The following is a 21,901-nucleotide window of genomic DNA, read 5'->3' as shown; positions in this document are numbered from 1 at the left end:
TGTTTTTTTTGGTGCTCTATGCAAAATCTTGGCTTACGGGATAAAGATGACCATGAGGTACCCGATCGATCAGCCCAGAACTACATAGGATGAGCTTGTTGGAATACAATCACCAAGAATATCATTGGTAACACATTGTAATTTATTCAAATATTGCAGCACCTATAAGATCCCTCCTGCTTATGAAAGACACACGCACAGGCCCGTGTTCGGCTTTTCAGTGAACATGTAAATGATTCACAGAAGGCTTGGGAGAAAGTGCTGTGGAAACCAAAATGAAACTTTTTGGTTTTAGCTTCATCTGTCTTGTTTGGAGGAAAATAAATGAGTATGAGTATGACCCAAAGAACATCATCCCCACAGTTAAGTACCGACATGGAAAGATTATGGTTTGGGGCTGTTTTCCTGCTAAGATTACAGGACAAGTTCACTGCACTGAGAAATTCTTTTTACCAGATCACTGAAGATGGGTCATGGATGGTTCTTCCTGCATGACATTGACCCAAAACATACTGCCAAGGCAACAAGGAAGAGGCTAATTAAGGACATGGTGGGGTCTAGACAGTCTCTAGACCTCTATCCTATAGAAAATGTGTAGAAGGAGCTGATTTTTTGTGTCACCAAGTGTCATCCATTTAACATGAACATGGCTAAGAGACAAAATAGCTCATCTACAAATGGACAGTAGCAGATCAAATGTACATCTGACCTCAGACACAGGGCTTTCTTTTCAATGCTGATATTAGACAATGTGATCATGAAAAATGATCATTTCTCCCCAGGTCATGCGGCCCTTCAACTTAATCTCACCCCTGGGGAAGGGGAATAACTACTTTTCCTCAACATAATGAATGGTTTGACGTTGGCTGGAGATACAGGATTACAGATTTAAGTTGTCCCTGTAGTTATAGGAGATTACTTTGGATCATCCAAACCAGATTATGGATTTTGCTCTTGTTTGCTCAAGAGAAATAAAACTAAATAATAGAAGAAAAACTTCTCTAAATGCGAGTGTGTGTGTGTGTGTGTGTGTGTGTGTGTGTGTATCCCAGGGGCAAAGAGACAAAAAACACAAAGTGAAGCAAATATTACATGTACCGATGTCATTGTGGTATTAACCTAGATTCATTTTATTCTCTGGAAAAAATAGTGTTTCTTCCACATAATTTATATTCAAATTCCAGTTAGTAATGTTGTGCCAAGTATGACTGGCTAACTGCCTGACTAATTTTGCTATTTAAAACCCCCACAAAAAGTCACACGCCATATCTTGTGATTTTTATCAGTCAAGTTGAGTTTTACTTAAATTAAGGTCAGTACAATAGCATTAATAAATTCTTGCCTATTTCCTTTTCATTTGTTTAAAATTAAATTAAATTTATATTGTCTTGCTGGTTGTCCATGCCACAGTTGCACTGCTTGTGCACACCGCAGTTTAATATATAAATTGGGACATGGCAAAACAGCAGGATTGCCGTATATGCAGATGTACACAAATATCTTCATACTTATCTTCATTCAGTGGTTAAACAAGGCTGTTGACTTTGGAAGAATGCTATCTAGCTTATTCCTCATAATCAATCAAAAAGAAGAGACAGAAAACAAGCAAACGCAGACCCACAAAGTCAGAGTGGAAGATGACCAGTGACAGTGAGGATGAAATGGAACTAAATGGTGTCTGTCTGCTGTTGAGAAATTGCTTGGAAGCCTTAAGACAGTGGGATGCCTTGATGTTCTCTCTGCCTGCCCAGCCTCTGCCAGATGTTGCAGTAAGATTAAGCCTTCTCAGGTCCTGGAGGAGACAGAGTCCAGCCATGCCTGTTCTCAAGACACATTAATTTCACCCCACACACAGCTGCCTTTTTTCCCTCTCTTTCTATTTTGCGCTTTGTGATAACAAAGTCTAAAGCGGTGGAGTGGGCATCCCCTTGTGAACAACTCCAGATGCTTCAGTGTCAGCATGCATTGCCTTAGGCAGTACTGTTTGCCAAGATAGAGAGAAATGGATTGGACAATGCATGGCCTGCTGCGCTGGTGCCGCACTGTGTTTATGCGTATACATGTGTGTTGGTGAGGATTTTTCTCCTCTGCTTGAGGTTATTTTGCTACCCAGTCTTGTACAAAATTTGTGAAACATTTACATAACGGGTCAAATGATGATTCTGCTGTGGTGTCAAGATGTTCTGTGAATCATTACTCTGAAAAGTCCATCACCAATTCAGTACCTGACCATATGGTGATGGTCAAAATGCCCAAAATGTGAACTCACCGCCATCACATTTTAATTTAGCTTGGATTTAACTTATATAGCATCATATAGCATCTGTGTTCTTTTGAAACCTCTTAATGATTGTAATCATCATAAGAGGTCATAGAAATTAAAAGTCAATCATTTAAAGTCAAATGATTCACCAGAACTGCACTGGTTGGAATCTGCACATTAAGCACACTGGGGAAGCTATTAAGAGATTAAGATAGGTAATACAATAAAACATAAGCACCCTAGTTATTTCTGTATGTAGGTACTTGAAAGCATGCATTTATGCTGTGTGTCTGCTTGTGTATGTAGACTGGAATATATGCAGAAGCTGACACATTCTTATTTTCCACCTGACACTGTTGTCACTTTCGTAAACAGATTGTTCCACAGCTAAAGTCAAAAGTCACTGCCTCATATATTTTTTTTTCATTCTCTCTACACAAAACTTATTATTTCCAGGGTGTTAGAACATTCCTGTTGTACCTGTATCCCTTTCTGAATTCAATTAGGCCATGTAATGCCACAGACTGCAAAGCTACAAGTCCGTGCTGAGCAGGTGACACAGTGAGAGATTGCATTTTAGCAGAGCCCGGTGAAAAAGTCCATCTCCCACCCTTCCCCCAGTTGACAGAGAGTGCTATGAAAATAAAAGCACTTTAACTTCCATCTGGCTACTAAACCAAAATGGTGAGAAAATTGGTAACTGCCACATTTTTCTCCTTTCTCACAGGGGCGTGCCAGCCCTTTTTTATGTGAAAATGTATTTCCTCCAGCACAGGCTTAGCAGTACTTTTGCATGTGTATGAGATGATATACTTGTATACTGTATATTATCCCACTTATACTCATACAGGTGTTTTTCCAACACCAGGACATGACTTAGGGCCTTAGGCAACCTGGTTGCTTTGTTGTTTCCAACAAAGCAACCAGGTTACAGTCCTTACTGTAACACTAATGCATTTGCTCTGTGAAAGTTCAGATGTATTGTTTGGGGGATCCACCTTGTATTTGTTGTTTAACATTAATTTAATAGGCCTTGCGATAAATAGATGTTGGAGGAATGAGGGCACAGTGGAGGAAAATGTCTTGTGAAGTCAGGATCAATACGCTGGTGAAATGAATGAGAGTGAGCAATAAATGAAAGGAAATGGAGAATAGAGACATTTTCTCCTCATCCCGCTCTCACTTTTATAATGAGAAAATAGTAATGCTTGAATGGGCTTTGCTTCCGAAAACCTCCTTCTACTTGAATATGAAGCAATTTTCCTTTTTTGTGTTTATCCCTTTCTCATCTTCTGTTTTTCTTTTCTTTTCTTCTCCCTTTGTAGGCTCTGCAGTACAGTGCAAAAGTCTGAAGTTGCCCATCATTTCTTTATCCTTTACCTCCACACAGACGTGCTTGTAATTGTTTTTGTTTGTTTGTTTATTGCTTTTTTTGTGTTTCTAAGCAATTTTCTTTGGACATGGACTACTTTTTCACTCATGTTCAATCAAATCGTTATAACTGATTTTTATTAGAAGAATATATAATTTATTGGGTTGTCTGTATAAAAAAGGCACCATAAGTCAACCACACAACACTGGATGAACCAGTGTTGTGTCTAACAGACAACTTAGCAAAGAACCTATTTTTAATTGTAGCTTTGCGTAGATATCTAGAGTAAATGACCAGTATCTGAAATTGTCTGTAAAGGTTCTCAGTCATCCAGGTCATTGTAGTCTAAGGAGCTTGGAAAGAAAAGCATTTGGACTTCTTTAAGTTTCCTGAAGATGTTTCACCTCTTATCCGAGAAGCTTCTTCAGTTCTAAGGTCAAATGGTCCCAGATTTAAGCCCTGTGAGAGTGTCCCCCCAAGAGGGATATGGACCCCCTCTCCACCATTTGACCGTGGAACTCAAGAAGCTTCTTGGATGAGAGGTGAAACGTCTTCAAGCAACTTAACACTTTAAAGAAGAGCAGGGCTTTTCTTTCCAAGCTTCTTAGACTATCTGAAAGGTATGTTCCTAAGAAATAGGAAAACTGAGGGATTCAATGAAGTGTGAGATGGTCTCAGTGGAAGGCAGGAATTACACAAGATCAGTCACAATAGATCTTGTGGAGTGGTGAATCCAAATTTCCTTCAACATTATTGAAATAGTTTGGGCCCAATTTGACAAAGAATTGAACAAAAGGCAACCAACATCCAAACGAGAGCTCTGGAGTAGCCTGGAGAACTTTTTGAAGGCTACTTAAAGAACAGCAGCTTGCCTTAGAGATTCAGGCAGTGTTGAAGAATACCAGTGATCATACGAACTTTCCAGCTCATTAGGGCTGTGCAAACTGTAAATGTAAGTATATTACTATGTATGTTTACATGGGTGGCTCAGGACTTCTGCAGAGTACTGTTCTGTTTTTCCTTGACTCAAACAGACCTTGGGCATTATCATGGTATTATGGTATAACACTAACGAAGAATATTTTAGTGAAGAGCTTTTATTGCAAAATGCTAGTCTTGACTAAAGCAGCTGGTAGAACAGGTCAAGGACGGTCGCTGGTGGTAAAGGACTACCCATACCTGTAAACGTTTCAATTACAGCTATGGGGTTTGTCTTGTTGCTGGCTTTAATGTCCCTCAGTTAGCCAGTCTAAAATATGTTTGGCAGTCCAGTTTAAACTCAAGGAGCTTTTGAAGGATTGTGCAAGATGTTACTGTGCCAAGCAGCAAAGAATTAAGACTGTCATGATGACTTAAGTAAGACTGACTGGAAAATAGTGTCAGAGATTAGATATTGACTGCTTTAAGACCCTGACTGGAGACTCTGTGTGAGTATTTGACTGACAGACAAGATACAAGCAAGTGTGGAGTTCTTGTTATTTTTCTTATTGCTGGATTATATGTTTCAATTATTAACGAAAAAGGCTTCACTGGTTCAGTGGAATCTCAGGAAAAGTTTTTTTTCAGCAGCGTGAGCATATAACTGTCAAACCTTCAGAAGGTCTTCTTATACTTGGCCCATTATAGCTGCTGTGTCTTCACAGAAAGCCTGGTTTATTAAATCTGCTACACATCGCACTCAATCAAAGGCCACTCGATGGCTTTTTGATCGACTTTTAGGTTAAGAGTTAAAGTGGGATGAATGGTTGATTTTTTCTTTTTTGTGTTTTTTATGTATAGTCCTGTTTCTTGATTTTCAACATTGTTCTCCCAGTGACATCTTATTTCATCACTTATACAACACAGACAAGGCAACAGAATAAAAGTGGCTATTCATCTTCAGTACTTGTACTCATGTTTTAATCCATAAAGCTTTTAAAGAAAAGCATATGCATATAGAGACGTTTATTCTCACTGTTGAAATTTACTATTAGTAGGATTAAAGTGGACATGACAGCCATCATGACACTGAGAAACCAACTAAGGAAGTTCATTGCTTTCGTGTTTGAAATTTGTCAGCTACAGTTTTGTTTTTTTGTTCTTTTTTTGTCAACAGTAGTTGTAGTTTCTCTATTAGGGCTGTTGGATATAACGATATATATCGGATGACGATATAAAAACGTCTATCGTTTCATTTTATGCTATCGTTTGTTTCGTGGTGTCGCAAAATAAACTGTTTACGGCAATATTTTTTCACCGTTTTGATGGTCACTGTAGTGGCTATATTAATTTCTTAAAGTTCTTTCTTTCTCTTACATTTAATATAACCACACTACGGACGGACAAGCGCCTGTTTTTTATGCGTTGTCGTTAGCAACAACGACGGTAAAACCCTCGCGTGTCCGCTGGTTTATCTTCCACATAAACCTTTCACAATAAAGCTCAAGATCCTGTTGAGACTTTTCAAAATAAACCGAATCACGTGAAAGAGTATGCAGAGTATTTACGGATGCGAAGCAAAAAAGAGCCATCATGTGCTAAAAAATAAACCTTAGACTCAAACGTTAGAACAGGCTTTTCCCCGCAGCACGCCGTGTAATAAATACTCACAAAGAAAACGGCGGCCGTTACAACTTATGTCTAAAAATGTGTAGTTTCATGCATCTTTTAAAACATTCGACTTCCAGCTGGAAACACTTCACGCAAGTCGATTCACAGAATTTTCAGAAAATGTACATTTTTGTGATTTATATCATTATCGGGACGATAGATGTCTTATATCGGGATATGAGATTTTTGTCATATCGCACAGCCCTATGCCCTATAGTATAACAATTTACACATTTGCCTGACAAGTCCAATCACAGGAGGGGGCACAAATCCCAGTGGTGTTCAAACATGCAGGGATATCTGCTGTGGCGACCCGTTGTGAATAAGGGGGTCACCGAATGTAGCTTTTAATTATAGGATATTTCTGTTACTCTAGGCACCTCATGAAGCCAAAATTTAACTAAACACTTTTTTTTATAAATTATCACAGTCTGGCCCGTGCTATGTTCAGGATACGTACGTGTCTTCCATAAGGTCAAATTGAATAGGTTTGCAAAATCACACCTGTTTTTTTTTTTTTTGTTTGTTTTTTTCTGTGACGCTGTAAACCAGTAAGAACTCAAGTATGCATTTTAAAGGTTCATAACAGGAGTGAGTTTATGAAAACAAAAAACAAAGAATTTCAGTATCTTTCACTGTACTGGTTTATCTTAACTTCTTGTGGCCTCCTTTGAACAGTTACAGACTAGTTTATGATAAACTAAACAGACATCTTAGAGATAAATAAATTGTTGATCTGTCCCTTTTATAATATCCCTGCAGACAGGGCTTCCTTTTTTTTCTCTCAGCTGTCAGTGTGGCCTAACCAGTATGATGAGTTGTTATCAGAAACGCCACAAATTTGCTCAGCAGCTGCCACAAAGCCCCGCTCCCTACAGCTCTTATTTATTTATCTGTCGCCTCTCCAGTTCTCTGAGGACCGTAGAGGAGGAATTTTAATGCCACAGACCATCAGTGCTAAGGCCTGGGCGGCTAGATTTCTCATGTGATCGCTTGAAAGAAGAGAAGTAGAAATGAAGGGTGTAAAGGGAGGACAGGGGTTACAGGGGGGTGAGGGGCAAGGAGCAAAGAGGAGGAAATATATAGGCTGGGATGTGAAAAAATGGAGATGACTGAGAAGAAAAGGGGTTGAGGGGAAGAGTTGAAGTGTCAAACCAGCAGGCTGTTTTAGTGGAAAGAGACATGGCCTAGATACTTCACTAGGATTCACTGTTAATGACTGGTCAGTGGGGCCATGGTTTCATTTTGTCTCCATAGCCACTGTCATACACAAAATGTTTTAATATAGTATGTGGCCATGTAGGTCTGTGTGTGCATGACTGGCTTTAAGGAGATGAGTCCCTGCTTTTATTTGTGTTAATACTTTATTAAGATCAATATTTTAATAATTTAGTGTTGTTGTGAATTTGTTGGTTCTTCTTAATAGTAACAATATCATCAGGTTTAGTCCATGCTGTGTGTTCTTGTGGGGGGGAACCAATAGTTACTATGAAATCCTTTCTTTTGGCAGCCCATATGCATAATTAATTCTGAAAGGTCCCCCTAATACACCCTCTGTTGTAATTGTCACTCTTGTAGTCTTAACATTGGTCTCAAAAGCCTCAATTTGCCACAATCTAATTGGTCAATCTAACATATACATTATGCCGGAAATTGTTTTGTGTGTTTAAGGCTGGTTAAACCTAAAGAACTCTGTTTTCTTCTTTTTAACCGACTGTTAATCTGTATATGTATTTTTCCTATTTAAAATCAGACCATGCTTTCTTGTGTAAACAAGTCCAGCAGTTTTATTTTCAGGATCGTTTGAGTCATCAGTCCTGGAAAATGAAAATGGAGAAAACAAGTTACACCAATCCGTGGTACCACAGATGGTCAGTAAGCTCGGGCTCCAGATTGGGCCTTCAAATCAGCAGTTTGATTTCTGCAGGAAAGTTTTACCAGGAAGCTGAAAGACAGGCGAGTGTTTGTTTTCATGGCTTGACAATCACATATAAATGGATCCAGTCCATTCCCCAGAACCTCTTCCTTTTGGTGACTTGAGACAGACGTGCGCACATCGCTCAGACCTGCACAGAATTTCAACGACAGCCATATTACTCAGTAATAGATTGCTAGTTTGTGTTTGTGCGCGTGTTAGTGAGTGTGTGAGTGAAAGACAGTGTTTGTGCAAGTACAGGGCCCAGATTAAGCTGTTACACAGGCTGCGAGTGGTCCCAGACAGGCTGATCAATGTGGGGCCAGCTTGCAGATAATAAAGTGGTTAGGTCTCCCCTGATGCCTTTAATTGAACAAGTGTCGCTGGCCTAGCCCATCTGGACAGAAAGTATCCTGGGAATTGGGTGTGTTTTTGTGTGCGCTGTGCTTTCAGTGGCTGGTAAAGAAAAGTTACTTTGGAGCTATGTGATATTGTGAGATGCGCCGTATATTTGGACAGTATTAGTCTCACGTGCTTCTTCTTAACATAACTAAGTGCCACTAAATATTATTTAATGTTTACTTAATTAATCGTGGAGGTTTATTTTCCACACTTTGTTCTTTGTTCAGTAATCTCACTTCAACATAGAGAGGGGGTCTCATTTTGTATTTTTCACCTAAGTTTTATCCAGTGTTAGCCTTTGATGGTGTGTGTGTTGCAAGAGTTTATGCCCATGCCATATCTCTGACTCTCAGGACCAGTGTAGGTGGATTGTACTGCTGGCTGTTTAAATTGAGTCCAGCTGCTGCCTCTTGAATTGGAAGTGCTATTCCTCTTCTCTAAGAGACTCAACTTCGGGCTTAAGGAAGTCTCTAAATGTGCTGTGGCCTTAGTTCCTTAAGATATAAAAATAGAGTACTAGAGAAAATGCGTAAAAGAACATTTATTTCCATCCTGGAGGACCAAAGGCATAGCCATAAACCTCCTGAGGGTGTTCCTTCTGCTTGTAGGGAGATTTCACTACAATCATGCAATTCTTTTATGTGTGCGTGTTTGTGTGTGTGTGTGTGTGTGTGTGTTTTTTACCATTTAATTCTTTACCTCTGTCAAAGGTCCTGTTCTACAATTTGGCGGCACTAGAGAGTGCAAACTGAAAAATTCAGTGCCTTGAGCGAGTGGCCTAGTTGGATAAGATAAGGTCAGGACTTCACTCCTGATCTAGAGGATACAGAGCAGTTCCCATCTGGACACTGACAACAGCAGCCTTCCTCTTCTTTCTAAGCTAAGTCAATGAAGAGACCTTCTACCTGTCTTGTTCACTGTTTCTCTTTTCTGTCAGCCAGGGCCCCTATATTCATAAACTTGGGCAGAGTGTTGTCTGACCTTTTTGCTGAAATGTTAGGGCAAATTAGTTGTCAGAGCAATGGACGTGGCAGCCATGCTAAGCCCAAGCTCTAGTCCCATAGAGCTCCACCTCCCTACTTTATTTTGCCTTTTCACTGGATACCAACACTTTGTACTTCTGTGCCACCAGTCCCACCACTGGCATCTTCATGGAAAAGGTTTTGTTTCTCTTACCAGGCTTCTGATTGCAGACTAAGATGGGCAGACGTTAGGCTAACAGTTCAGTATGTATTCTGTATTCCCAGAAACTTTGAATAGTTCAGTCAAATACACACTTGCATTTCCCCACTCTCACAAAAATGTCATTCAAAAGCTTATCAAATGCAATCCAAAAACGCAGCTATATGGTCCACTTGTGCTGAAAGCTTCCTCCCAGGTAAGCTGCAGGTCAGTCCTTTCAATCAAAAATGAATTTGAAAAGTTCTCTACAGGACTCCACAGCGTAGCCTTTGTAAATCGCTTCTCTAATTCAGTCTATACATCACAAATCCTTGAATTACTATCACCCACTTTTCTCCTGAATATAGATCAGCTTATAATGAGCCCAAATGCAAGCAGCACCCTTTTTAAAGCTGCGTAAACACCAAGCTCGCTGAGCTGCTGGCCCCTGAGTCTACGCATATTCATTACCTTACGTAATGGCTTTTTAAAATAAACACCACTGCATTCAACAAGCATTAGTTATTCCTGCATAGTAATTAGCTACCCAGGATGGGTTTTAGTATCTTACTGCTAGTGCACTTTTTCACAAAAGTAAACGTGAGTATAACCTTGTTCTTTAATCAAGAGCAAACACATTTATACTTATTTGTATGGTCTCATACTCTTTTATATTTTTATGCTTCTGGATATAATTTCCTTGAGAAACTGTATAAACCCGGCATTGGTGTCACCCTGTCACCTTTTCTTTAGCCATAGAAATTTATCAGGCCAGATAAAGGAGAGTTTTCCTTTCATGTTTAGTCTTGATCAAAAGTACTTCTCGTTTCCTGTATTCAGTTTTACTTGCCAGTTTGCCCTCTGGCTGAACTTGATCTTATCTTGTGGTTTATTGCTAAAACTGATCCTCTTTCCCAGTAGGCCCCTTGCCTTTACTTTCTGACCTTAGCCTGACACTGATCCTGCCTTTTGAAGACAAGTGAAGATCAAGTGCGAATCAGGGGGTTAGTCGCTCCAGTGATCCACTTTTTTTCTTTTTTTCCATCCCTGTCTGTGGTTTGTTTGTCTGTGCTCTATGGGTTGATGAGGCCTGCATGCTAAAAGTGTGCAGTAATTGGTGTGTGCCTGTTTGGAGCCTGCCCCAGCGCAACATTGAGAGGAAATCTATGGCAGGGTAATAAACATATTGCTAAGTAAGGGGACTGCAGACCCGTGAGTGTCACTGCACCAAGTACCGTGTACACAAGATGACAGTGATGTATGCAAACGAATGCATGGAGTGCTGTCATGTGAGGTCAGCTTATTCCACTGGCAGACTTATTACATGTGCAAAAACGTTTTTTCCCTTGTTCTTATTTTTACATTTCGTATTTGCCGATTCAACCATGGACCGTCTTAACCCAATGCCAACGCTCTCACGAACAATGTATTCCAGTCTACCATGCCCAGATCTACCTTAGAGTTGCTAAGCTTGAAGGTAGTCATCACTTCTCACCTTCACATAGGCAGCGAGAAAAGCAGGGAGTGCTTACATATCAGCCGAGCGGCTACAGTCACCACATCACATCCCGCCTGCCCTTGCATTTTACCGAAGGCCATGATTAAGTGCCGTGATGGAAAGCATCAACATCCATTTCATCCATATTTGATGAGTGAATGTCTCTCTCCCATTACACACAACAGGGGGAAGCTGTAATCAATGTTCACACACACTGTGAATAATTATTTACCCAGATAATGGCTATGTTTATGTAAGCACAGAAAAGGGTTGATTTTTATTTCCGAACAGGTTTTTTTTTTTGATAAAGAGAACTCTGATTAGGTAATAGCATGACTGATTTCCTGTCGTTCGTATTATTTGCTTTGTTTCGTTTGTCTCTCGATCTGTCAGCTAATGTTATTACCCCCTTGGCAGAAAAACCTTTGTCATCTCCAGGACAACAGAACCACAATAAATGAAGAGCCTTGTCTGCTGTCATTTTACCATAATAATAATAATAATATTGTATACTAACTAAATGTCTATTATTCACTCTGCTCACATATAGACTCGACAGATGTGTACATTATGGCTGCACTGAACAGTATTACATTGAGTTTCAGAGTCACCCTGTAAGCGTTAGATTTTTATGAGCTAGACCCCATTCCTGCAGGGTAGCACCACATTAAAGGGAATGTGAATCCACAAATGAGGTCAGCAGAAAGGGCTGTTGTATTAAGGGGCAGAAGACTCATACTGTCTGACTGCTACCTATTACTAATAACATGCAAAGATTAGCATATAGACACTGAGGTTCATTTTTAAATATTATATCAGGACAGGGTCATGGTAATAGTGTAATATATACTCTTTTGCAAGGTTATTAGGTACACCTAGCTAAAATATATGCAGCCCACAGTTTTGTAGTAATTCCTATCTTCATGAAGGTTAAACTGTTCAGTTTGTCTTAAAGCTATGCTTGAAACTTGCTGCTTTATCTGTGGAGTCAGTCTGTATCGGTGTAGTGTCTTTATGCTATTTAGCCTAGACTAAATCAGTTTGTTAAAGTGATGGCCTGTATGTATAAAGTGTGACAGTTTTCTTTTTTTCAACCTGTTAGGAGTGGAGCCCTTTTATAAACTGAGGAGTATCTGTCATATTTCAGGCCTGGGTGTGCATCAGAAGTTAGTGAAGGTGGTCTCCACCTATGCAGCTACCCTTGGAAAAATCTAGACACTATTCAAATGGTCGTCAAATCACACCTTTCTGTCGATATATACTGAGGTGTCAAAACTGGTCATTAAGAGCACTGGCGAGGTCGACAAATTCCTTTATGGAGGGAAGTGCTAGTGAAGTTTACACCTTTTGCAAAGAGACAGAAAGGGCATCCGTCTTTACTCTGCACTCTTTAGTAGACACTATGACAGTACTGACTGATGCAGGTCCTACAGTACCAACTTCTAACAAGCAGACATACTCCCACTTTCTCTTCAGGCCCGCAACTCGCCGTCCTGTTTTCATTTTCAGCAGCGAGGCTGCTATTGTTTGGTGGCAATTTCACAATTTTCACCACCAAACAAAAGGTTCTCCAACAGCATGCCACAATTCCTGCGTATGGGGATTCATGTTGTTAGAATTATATTTCAGGGACATAATTTTGCTTATTTTTCCAACCCTCATGCTGGGTTTTAGCTCGGGGGATGTATCAGCAAAGTTAACATGTCAACTTTTTGATTTAATTTGAAATTCTTTAAAATGATATTATTCAAGTGCAGTGACTTCAAACCCTTCATTAAAAATGACCTGATATTGGAAATAAAAAACACAGTATGGACATTATTTATGTCGTACGGGGGGAAAAAGAGCCTCTGAAATGCTGGCAATTTTTTTTTAAACATAACCTCTGCTCATCTTTGAACAACAGTCTGTTTTGCTACCAAGAGACAGGCAAAATAAGAGTTAGAGATTTATTTCTCAGGCTCTCATATTAAAATATTTTTACCATCTTTGTTGGTTTGACCCCTTCATGGCATCATGGCCTCTTAAGTAATCGTGTGGACCGGATGACTACAAGTCCTTGTTTTTCTCGACTGAAGCTATAATTCACTAAATTCTTGCTGATTCTTGTTCTCTGTAGCATTGATCCCGGATTTTAAAAGGAACACGATACAGCTCTTTGTACTACACTTAAAAGTGCTGTGCCATTTTCTTGTCCTTGCTCTTTGCTGTCTATCCATTTCTTTTGACTCGGGGTAATCTCTGTAATGTGCAATGAAAGAACTATAGTGACAATATTTCAATGCTTACTACTCCTCTTAATTCATATCTTGGTAGTATTTTTCTCTTAGCTTTTATATTCAAAATCACGTTTACTGCTTTAAGGTAAAGACAACTGTTGACTCTTAGCAGAGCCAGGAATAAGAGGGCAGCTCTCAGTATTTGTTTACATGTATCAGACCATCACAATAACCATTAGTTTGATATAAGCGATTCCAAAGAACCCAAATTATCCAATTTATCTGATATTTACAGGCAAAACAATATTTAATGGGAAACGGGGGACAGCTAAAAGGCCATAACTTGTTATTCATGTCCTCTGTAATTAGCGTCATTATTTGACATGCCCACACATCCCTAGAAGAGTGTCCTGTTTGTTATGTTTTCTGTAATAAATTGGTTGATTATACCTAAATTCTTACTTTGCTTAAGCAGATATGAACAAGTAATCTATCCAGAAGTTAAAGGTGCATTATTTACAAAGTATGTCTAATATATGTGACTTTCCTCAGATGAAAAAACTTTTGCTCCAAGTTAGTATATTATCTCAGTTGATGCTCTTCATACAAAACAGACTGATTTGCAGTTTTCACTGAGGCAGTTCTCTGTTACAGCATAACATTGTTACTCCATAAATGAAAAGTATGCATGTGAGTGAAGTACTTTGCTCATACTCGTTCTCTTTCTTTCACGGGTGCTCGATCGCGGCTGAAACAATGAGGTAAATAAGTAACATCATGCTGTATTTGTTCACTGGACCCTGATCAGCTTGTGTACAGCTGCTGTTGACAAAATGCACAGTGAGTAGATTTGCTTCGGTGCAGGTTCACACTGTGTTCTGACAGACCAAAGAGCTCTGAGCTGCCCCATTAAATCTGAAGCTGCTTTTAGATGACCTGAGCTGCTGTAGCCTCACAGGGAAAGATCCTCTATTGTATATTTTTTGCAAGACTTTCTATGAGGGGGTGCTTGGTCGTGTCATTTTCATTATGGCGTAAATTTTCTAAAATGTTGTCATATTAGAAACCCTCAAAAACAGGCATGAGCATGTGATTCAGGATTAGTTTGTTTTCCCATTACTGGCAAATACTGTATAAAATATAGTCATCATTGTGTTGCAGCTGTTGAAAAGGTTTAGTGGATTCTAATAATTATTCCTAATTCGTCGATAACCTGATATCCGGCACCTTAGTTTCCTGGAAGTATTTATTAAATAGAAAATAAATGACTTTTTTTTTTATGTGCAGACTTTGTTATTTTCCAATATTAAGGTGAGAAATGTGCAAAAACGTGTGAGATCAAAACTGTATTATGTATGAATAAAGTTATGAATACTATATCTACAGCAAGTGACATGACAAATAACACGATGTAGCTTTTAACATATTTTTATTATTTATATAAATTTGAAAAGAAAATCAGCTGCACTGAAAAAGTAAACGTTCCTTGACATTCAAAATTGTCAAGATGAACTGAAGAAATGTGGATGACAAGAGATTTGATATCAGCGTTTTTTGCTATAACACAGAAAGCAGCTGGAAGAGCAGGTTTTTTTTGGACAAACACAATTTTTCACATGACTATATTTCCTTAAAACCATACTGCAATAATTTCAGGACTTATCATCAAAACTTTCTAAAGCTATTAATGTAACATTTCCTACCTTAGACTGATGATTTATATTTAAATACCTTTAGGACATCCATCATCATGCCACGTGTCCTTCATGTTCTTTACCCTTCCAGCTGAAGGACAAGGTTTTCCACTGGAATTAATGGTTCTGAGACCCCCTAGCTCTGCTAGTCAGAGTTTATATCCTGGAAAACTATGCACTTATAGGAGATTGATTTATGATAACCAAAAGCAGAACAAACAAAAACAGCAAAATAAACTCCTCCAATATTGAAGAAAATGCTCCTTTTAAATTATGACGTTAAATCTTAGACCTAGTCATCATGGAAGCCGGTCCTAATAAATGGACATAGACAAGATTGTTCCTTTTAAGTAAATATGAGTAATATGCATATCATATCCTGTTTTCTCCTGCACAACCCAATATCCTTTTGTAACAAACAACACCATAAAAAGTCATGTTGCATTTCTTTTTCGTGTGTTTGCCCTGCCAGCATGGTAGCCCCGAACCCCGAGTGAATTAAAAAGTGTAAAAGCTGACGTCAAAGACGGGGGGAAGCCGTAACGAGATGAAAGGCGTTTGTGAACGAAGAGGGAAGCGGCAGAACACAAAAAATTGGAACTCTCCTTCTTCCTTGCTTATTCATCCTGAGCTCTGCGTGGGAATCCCACTGGTGTTTTTAGTGAAAAGAGGCATCACTCTATCACTCACAAGTCAGGATTGACATCTTCTACCTTGTGTTTTTTTATTTTTTTTAATTTTGTTTGCTTGTTCTTTGCTTCCATTATTCCTTTTTGTCTTCCTGCATCTCCACCTTCTCTTTCTGTTGCAAATGACATCAGAACACTAATAAATGATTCATGATGCTACCTTAACTCTGTGCAAATAATAGATGCAGGGGGAAAAAACATAAATATGTCTCCAACCAGGAGCAGTGTGCAGTCTCCCACCTCTTGTGTTCCATTTCTTTTAACATGCTTCTTGCTTGGGAGCCCCAAGCTTGCAAAATAAGAAATAAATAGGGGTGCACTTACAGGATGCATAATACATTAAACTAAAATATCACATAATAAATACACTGATAACTGTTGTGTAGCAGGAGGTCCAAGATTTCATCTCCTTGAGGTTTTTATTGCTTAATCTGTCATGGGCTGACCGTAATAAAAAACTTAAAACATGCCGAGTCTGTATACAAGATTTAGTTTCAAATAGCATTTTTATTGATTAGTATGCCTTGCAGCAAACTATGTATGCATTTGGTTGCCTTGTACCTAATTTTTAATATATTACATGTCTGTGGCTGTAAGGCATTTATTTTTTCCTCATATTATTACACTAAATCATGGAAGCATAACCCTGGTTCAAAAATAAATGTCAATTTACTTATCTGACGTTTGTTTATCTGAAAGGGGATGGTATCATCTTGATCAATTTCTTTAATGTTTAGGTGTTTGGTGTGGTAGTTCTGCTCATCAAATATCCAGGAAATTGGGCTCGGATGTCAAATTTGTCAAAACTCAGAGACTCTTATAGGCATTTAAAGTTCACTGACATTTGATTCATGATTATCATAAGTCTCTTCTAATGACTAATACATGATAGCTGGTGGTGTATTTTAGTTGAATATGGACATTTATCTTATCTAAAGTAGCCTAGTTACCAGGAGAAAATATTTTAATACACCTTAGTTGTTTGCAGCATGAAACAGTGGTTTATTTCATTGTTGTCATTCAACAATGTATGAGAGTCATGTGGGACATTTTAAACATAAAAAAGAGACTGAACAAGAATTGTAAGTATTGGGTTTATTTGATTCATAATTCATTCTTATTGCATGAGAAAAGACAACAAAGGACTCACAAAAGGATTGTTGCTGCATATTTTTTCCCTTTCTTTTCAGTTTAGAGAGCCGCAGATCAATGAGCAGACTGAGTACAGTTTTTCCCCAAAGCATAGACATATTTGTATGTAACAACTGGTTTGATGTGAGCAATGAAAAATAGCCAATTTATGCTGCTAGAGGTTACTTTGTCTTTTGTTGGTTTGATTCGATTTGGTTGTAAGGTTTGCAAACCCAGGGTCATTACGGGACATTTGTATTGCAGTGTTTGGCTTGTTAAATCTAAAGATAGACATAAACTGAAATGTACCCAAGACAGTGCTGTCAGCATTATCATACAGTGGCTTGCCTGTTTGCATCCATCCTTTACATTACTACCATCTGGTGGCTGCAGTCAACTGTTGCTGCTGAAACCTCAGCTTGTTTTCTACTCATAGGAAACTGTAGCTGTCTCCATTTTAAATGGTAAATAGACTGATTCTTGTATAGCGCTTTTCTACTCTCCTGGAGCTCTCAGAGAACTTTATACATTCACCCCAAACAAACAGGCTTTTCTATGATTAAGCACTTTCTGTCTAACATTCACACTCTGATGGATATATCAGAGATATAACCTGCAGATAACCTGCTCTACAGCCACCCCTATTTTATATGCATGTCCAGCTCCCATATCCCATTAACAGTGACTGGAAGTGGGCAAACTGAGGCACCAGCAGCTTTTTTCTGGTGGTTTGTGCATGTGTGTTGTGGATAAACCTCTGGTCTTTAACAGTAAACTGATGTGAGGCCAGCGTGTGAGGCAAGCTGCTTCTGGCTCTGCTTTTGTGGAAGCTTGAGTAATTTTACCATCGCAACCGAGTTTATTGTTTACTGTAGAGAAAATTGAATGTGAAAAATGTATTAAAAACTCATTCAGTATGTTGCAAAGTGAAGCCTTGATGATGATCAGGGGATGGCAGCTCTTGCCATGTCTGGTCTAATAAAACATGCAAGATGACCATGTGCAGGTTAGGTTACTGAATGTCTATTTAACCAGCTGTTTTTTTGTTTTTTTCATTAATATTTTGGTTACTGTCAATAAGACAGTTAACCATTTCACTCACTGCTCATCGCTGTGTGGTGGACAGCACTGTTGCTTCGCAACAAGAAGGTCCTGGGTTTGAATCTGGCCAGTGCCTTTCTGTGTCTATTCTCCTCGTATCTCTGTTGGTTCTCTCTGGGCACTCTGATGCCCCCCACAGTCCAAATACACAGGGTTGATTGGAGATTCTGAATTGGCCATAGGTATGAATGTTACACAGGTGACAAACTGGTGACCTGGGCAATTGGGATAAGCTCAACCTGTGACCCTGTGAATATATTTCAATATACTTTTTTATGTCTTTGTTTCTCAGCTCATCAACAACTTTTTCTAAATGAAATATGGTCTTTTTTTGGAGACTGCACAATTTTCGAGTAATACAGTTTTATGTATAACTGAGGTGTTAGTATAGTATATCATAGCATCATAGTATTGTACAGTATATTGTTGCTAGTTTTGCTAAGGCAAAACTTGTGATTTTCAGCTAGTTGTAAATAATTGTTGGCAATAAGGCAGATACCTGTATTTATTTAACTTTTGAAGTAATGATGTTTCACAAATCTTCAACCAGAAATTAGTACAGAAAAGTAAAGCTGTCCATCTAGAGTACAGACAGGCAGCACAAACTCTATGTTTTAGTCTGATGAACCTTATATTGTTAAATTCTTAAATATTGGAGGAAAATGATTTTTGTTTGTGTGTCTGTCTCGTCTCTGGTTGCCCTACTGTAAAGGGAATCGCATGCCACTGGTGCATATGATCATAACATGAAAGAGAGAAAATAACTGCAGTTTTAATGCATTGCTAAATGGTATTTAAATAGTATTTTTCTATTCTTTCTGAGCACTCAAAGCACTTTTTACACTACAGATGCCACATCGACCCATTCAGTCACATTCATGCCGTTTTTTATTCTATTCACTTTAAGAGCATTTTACCTAGAGTGCATCCGGAAAGTATTCACAGCACTTCACTTGTTCCATATTTTCTCATGTCACACCCTTACCTCAAATTGAATTAAATTCATTTTCTAGCTCAAAGAGAACCTTCCATTAGGACAAATATATCTGCAGCACTCCACCAGGCCTGGTAGAGTGGCCAGACAGAAGTCACTCCACAGTAAAAGGCACATGAACGTTCACCTGGAGTTTGCCAAAAGGTACATGAAAGATTCTCAGATCACAAGAAACAAAATTCACTGATGGTCTGATGATATAAACATTCAACTCTGAAGCATGGTGGTGGTGGCATCATGCTCTGGGGATGTTTTTTGACAGCAGGAACTGGGAGATTTGTCAGGGTTGAGACAAAGATTAATGCAGCAATGTACAGAGACATTTCTAAGGATAACCTGCTCCAAAGCGGCCAGAGCTAAGACGTGAACCCGACTGAACATCTCTGGAGAGATCTGAAAGTGGGTGTGCACCATTGATGGAGCTTGAGAGCTTCTGCAAAGAAGAATGCCCCAAAGTAGGATTGCTAAGATAGCAGCATCATAATCAAAAAGACTTGAGACTGTAATGGCTTCCATAGGTTTTTCAACAAAGGCTGTTTTGTACATTTCATTTTTTAATTTTACATAAATTTGCGAGAATTAACATGTATTTACTGTGAGTGGATTTTGAGGTGAAAATGAATTTAATCCATTTTGGAATAAGGTTGTAACATGACAAAATGTGGAAAAAAGTGAAGCTCAGTGGATACTTTCCAGATGAACTCACACATGCATGCATCAAGGAGAAATTTCAGGTTTAGTATCGCAACCCAGTATCATGGTAAAACTTGCAATAGACATAAATATATTATCTCCCCCTGCTGGTAATGCAGCTTCTGCATGTGAATCTATTTAATACTCTGGGGAAATGAAATTCCTCAGATATAGTATCTTTGAAACAAACTTCTAGGACTATTAGAACATTTTTACAAATGTCTCTCTTTTTTTTCTCTTTTCCACTGGCTAATCAATAGCTAATGGACACTAATACAACGAACAGACCAAATCTCACATGCAATGAGTGCCCAATTAGCCAGTGCTTTTAAAATCAAACCCACTTCAGTCCTTGCTGATTTAGGTCTGTGGCTTGATTATGGCAGTTATTGCCCAGTGCTCCTTCACCTAACCTCTACATGTCATAAAATCTCTTACGCTCACAAAAAGTAATGTCATATGTGCACAAACCTATAGGTCAGAACAGAGAAGAGATCCTCCTAAAAGCCCCAAAATTTCAATTGATTTAAATGATGTGAATATTCATTATGCGGCTGTGATCAGCCCACACTTAGTCTTTGAATCAAATTGTTAGAAAATGAATTCATGTATTCTCTTTTGTGTCTTTAAAGCGTTTATTGTTGAAGTGGCTTCCTCTAATGTTTCCATGTCTGTAAGAGTAAGAGACACCCACAGTGTCTGCACCAAGTCTGACTGATTCCAATTTTCAAATTGACATATGCAGTGCTGTATCCTTTTGATTGCAACGCAAAGGCAAAAACTCATCCATATTCGTATGGTTATTCAACAGCCTTCCTGAGTGAATGTAGCTACATTTTTTAGATCTATTAAGGGCATGTCGATTGCAATGAGGCCAGACATTTTCTTCAATGTACCCACACATTTGCAACCTTGACATGTAACCCAGTTTTCTCTTTTATCTGACCAAGACTCTTAAAGCATTGAAATACAGAATAGAGCGGGGCTGGCAGAACATTGGAGAGGTTTTTTCCACAGACGTACAGGTAAGGACACCCCTTAACATGCTTGCTATGAAAGCGATGGGAACAGAAGAGGATAAGCCTTGATGAGAGAGGCTGTGTTTGGTTTGTGGGGTGAACTGCAACCCACAGCAGGGTAATAACACTCCCACACCTTGACAAAAATCAGACCATCTTGGCAGTCTGACACACAGGGCCACAGTAAGGTCCTTACTTTGGGATTTATTCTGCCTTTGCTGTATAAACAGTTTCTTATCTTATCGCTTCCCTGCCTGCTTCAAGCCTGCCCTGACAGCATGTAGCTTGAGAGGAACCATCATTAGGGAAAACTATGCTTTGTTCACACAGTGGCTAAAAGTGTCTGACCACTGATTTTGTTTGCCTTACCCTTGTATCATCGATGGGATATCTGACAGTCAGATAAGAAAAGAGCTGGAACATGAGAACGCAGTGTGTGCTTCTAAAAAAAAGGCATGTTATTCATATTACACATGATGCTCTGGACATATCTGAATGGAAAACAGTAAGATTAAGATTTCACTGTCATATATAATGGCATTTACTAAAAAAAATAAATAAATAAAGTCATACATGCATGGCACAGTTGTAGCCCTCAGTGTAGTCTCATACCAAGTACTTGGACACAACTTGCTAGGGTTAAATGGTTTTGACCTGTATTAAATTGTAATACTATGAATACAAAATTAAGTGTCAGTGCAAAATGACCGAAATGCCAATCATTTCTACCTCTACATAATTCTCTGTTGGCCAGATTCCCTGGTGTAACTGATTTAATTTTCAGTTTTCTTACCCATCAACAAACAATTACTTAAAACTTGTCTAAGAAAATGTCATTTGAGAAAGTTGCGCAGAAGCATTCACTGTGTTAAATAAAATTTAGGGACTGAACAGGTAGGCTGCTGTCAGCAGGAATGTGTCAGTCATTTGATGTTGAAAAAATCTTTCATTTAGATGCGTATAAAAATATACGCCGGATGACTAATTTCAACACTGGAGCTTCTAGATACTAAAGACTTTGTGCCAGATTTACTACAAGGGGAAAAACATAAAAAAGGTGATTTTTGAGCTGTTTTCTAAAAACACGTACAGTCAGTTCATTTCACTATCAAAAAGTAAGTCACCTTTTTTTAATCATTACATATCAGTTTGTAGTAAATT

At 38.7% G+C, this 21,901-nt stretch overlaps 1 protein-coding gene and 1 long non-coding RNA gene across 13 annotated transcripts in view; one reads left to right on the top strand and one right to left on the bottom strand.

Annotated features, from left to right (window-relative positions):
* Nucleotides 1-21,901, top strand: part of nrxn2b (neurexin 2b) — a 682,163-nt gene that overhangs the window by 129,533 nt on the left and 530,729 nt on the right. The gene's annotated exons all lie outside the window — the stretch shown is intronic.
* On the bottom strand, nt 3,859-21,480 carry LOC120739072. The gene is made up of 3 exons (XR_005697115.1): nt 21,470-21,480; nt 10,658-10,664; nt 3,859-4,132 (listed from the first exon to the last, which is right to left on the bottom strand). It is a non-coding gene; the product is annotated as an uncharacterized LOC120739072 (long non-coding RNA).

This window comes from Simochromis diagramma, unplaced genomic scaffold (genome assembly GCF_900408965.1).
Source record: "Simochromis diagramma unplaced genomic scaffold, fSimDia1.1 OVJJ01000317.1, whole genome shotgun sequence".
Taxonomy (NCBI): domain Eukaryota; kingdom Metazoa; phylum Chordata; class Actinopteri; order Cichliformes; family Cichlidae; genus Simochromis; species Simochromis diagramma.
Note: the sequence above shows the minus strand (reverse complement) of the source record. Positions and strands in the feature narration are given on the sequence as shown.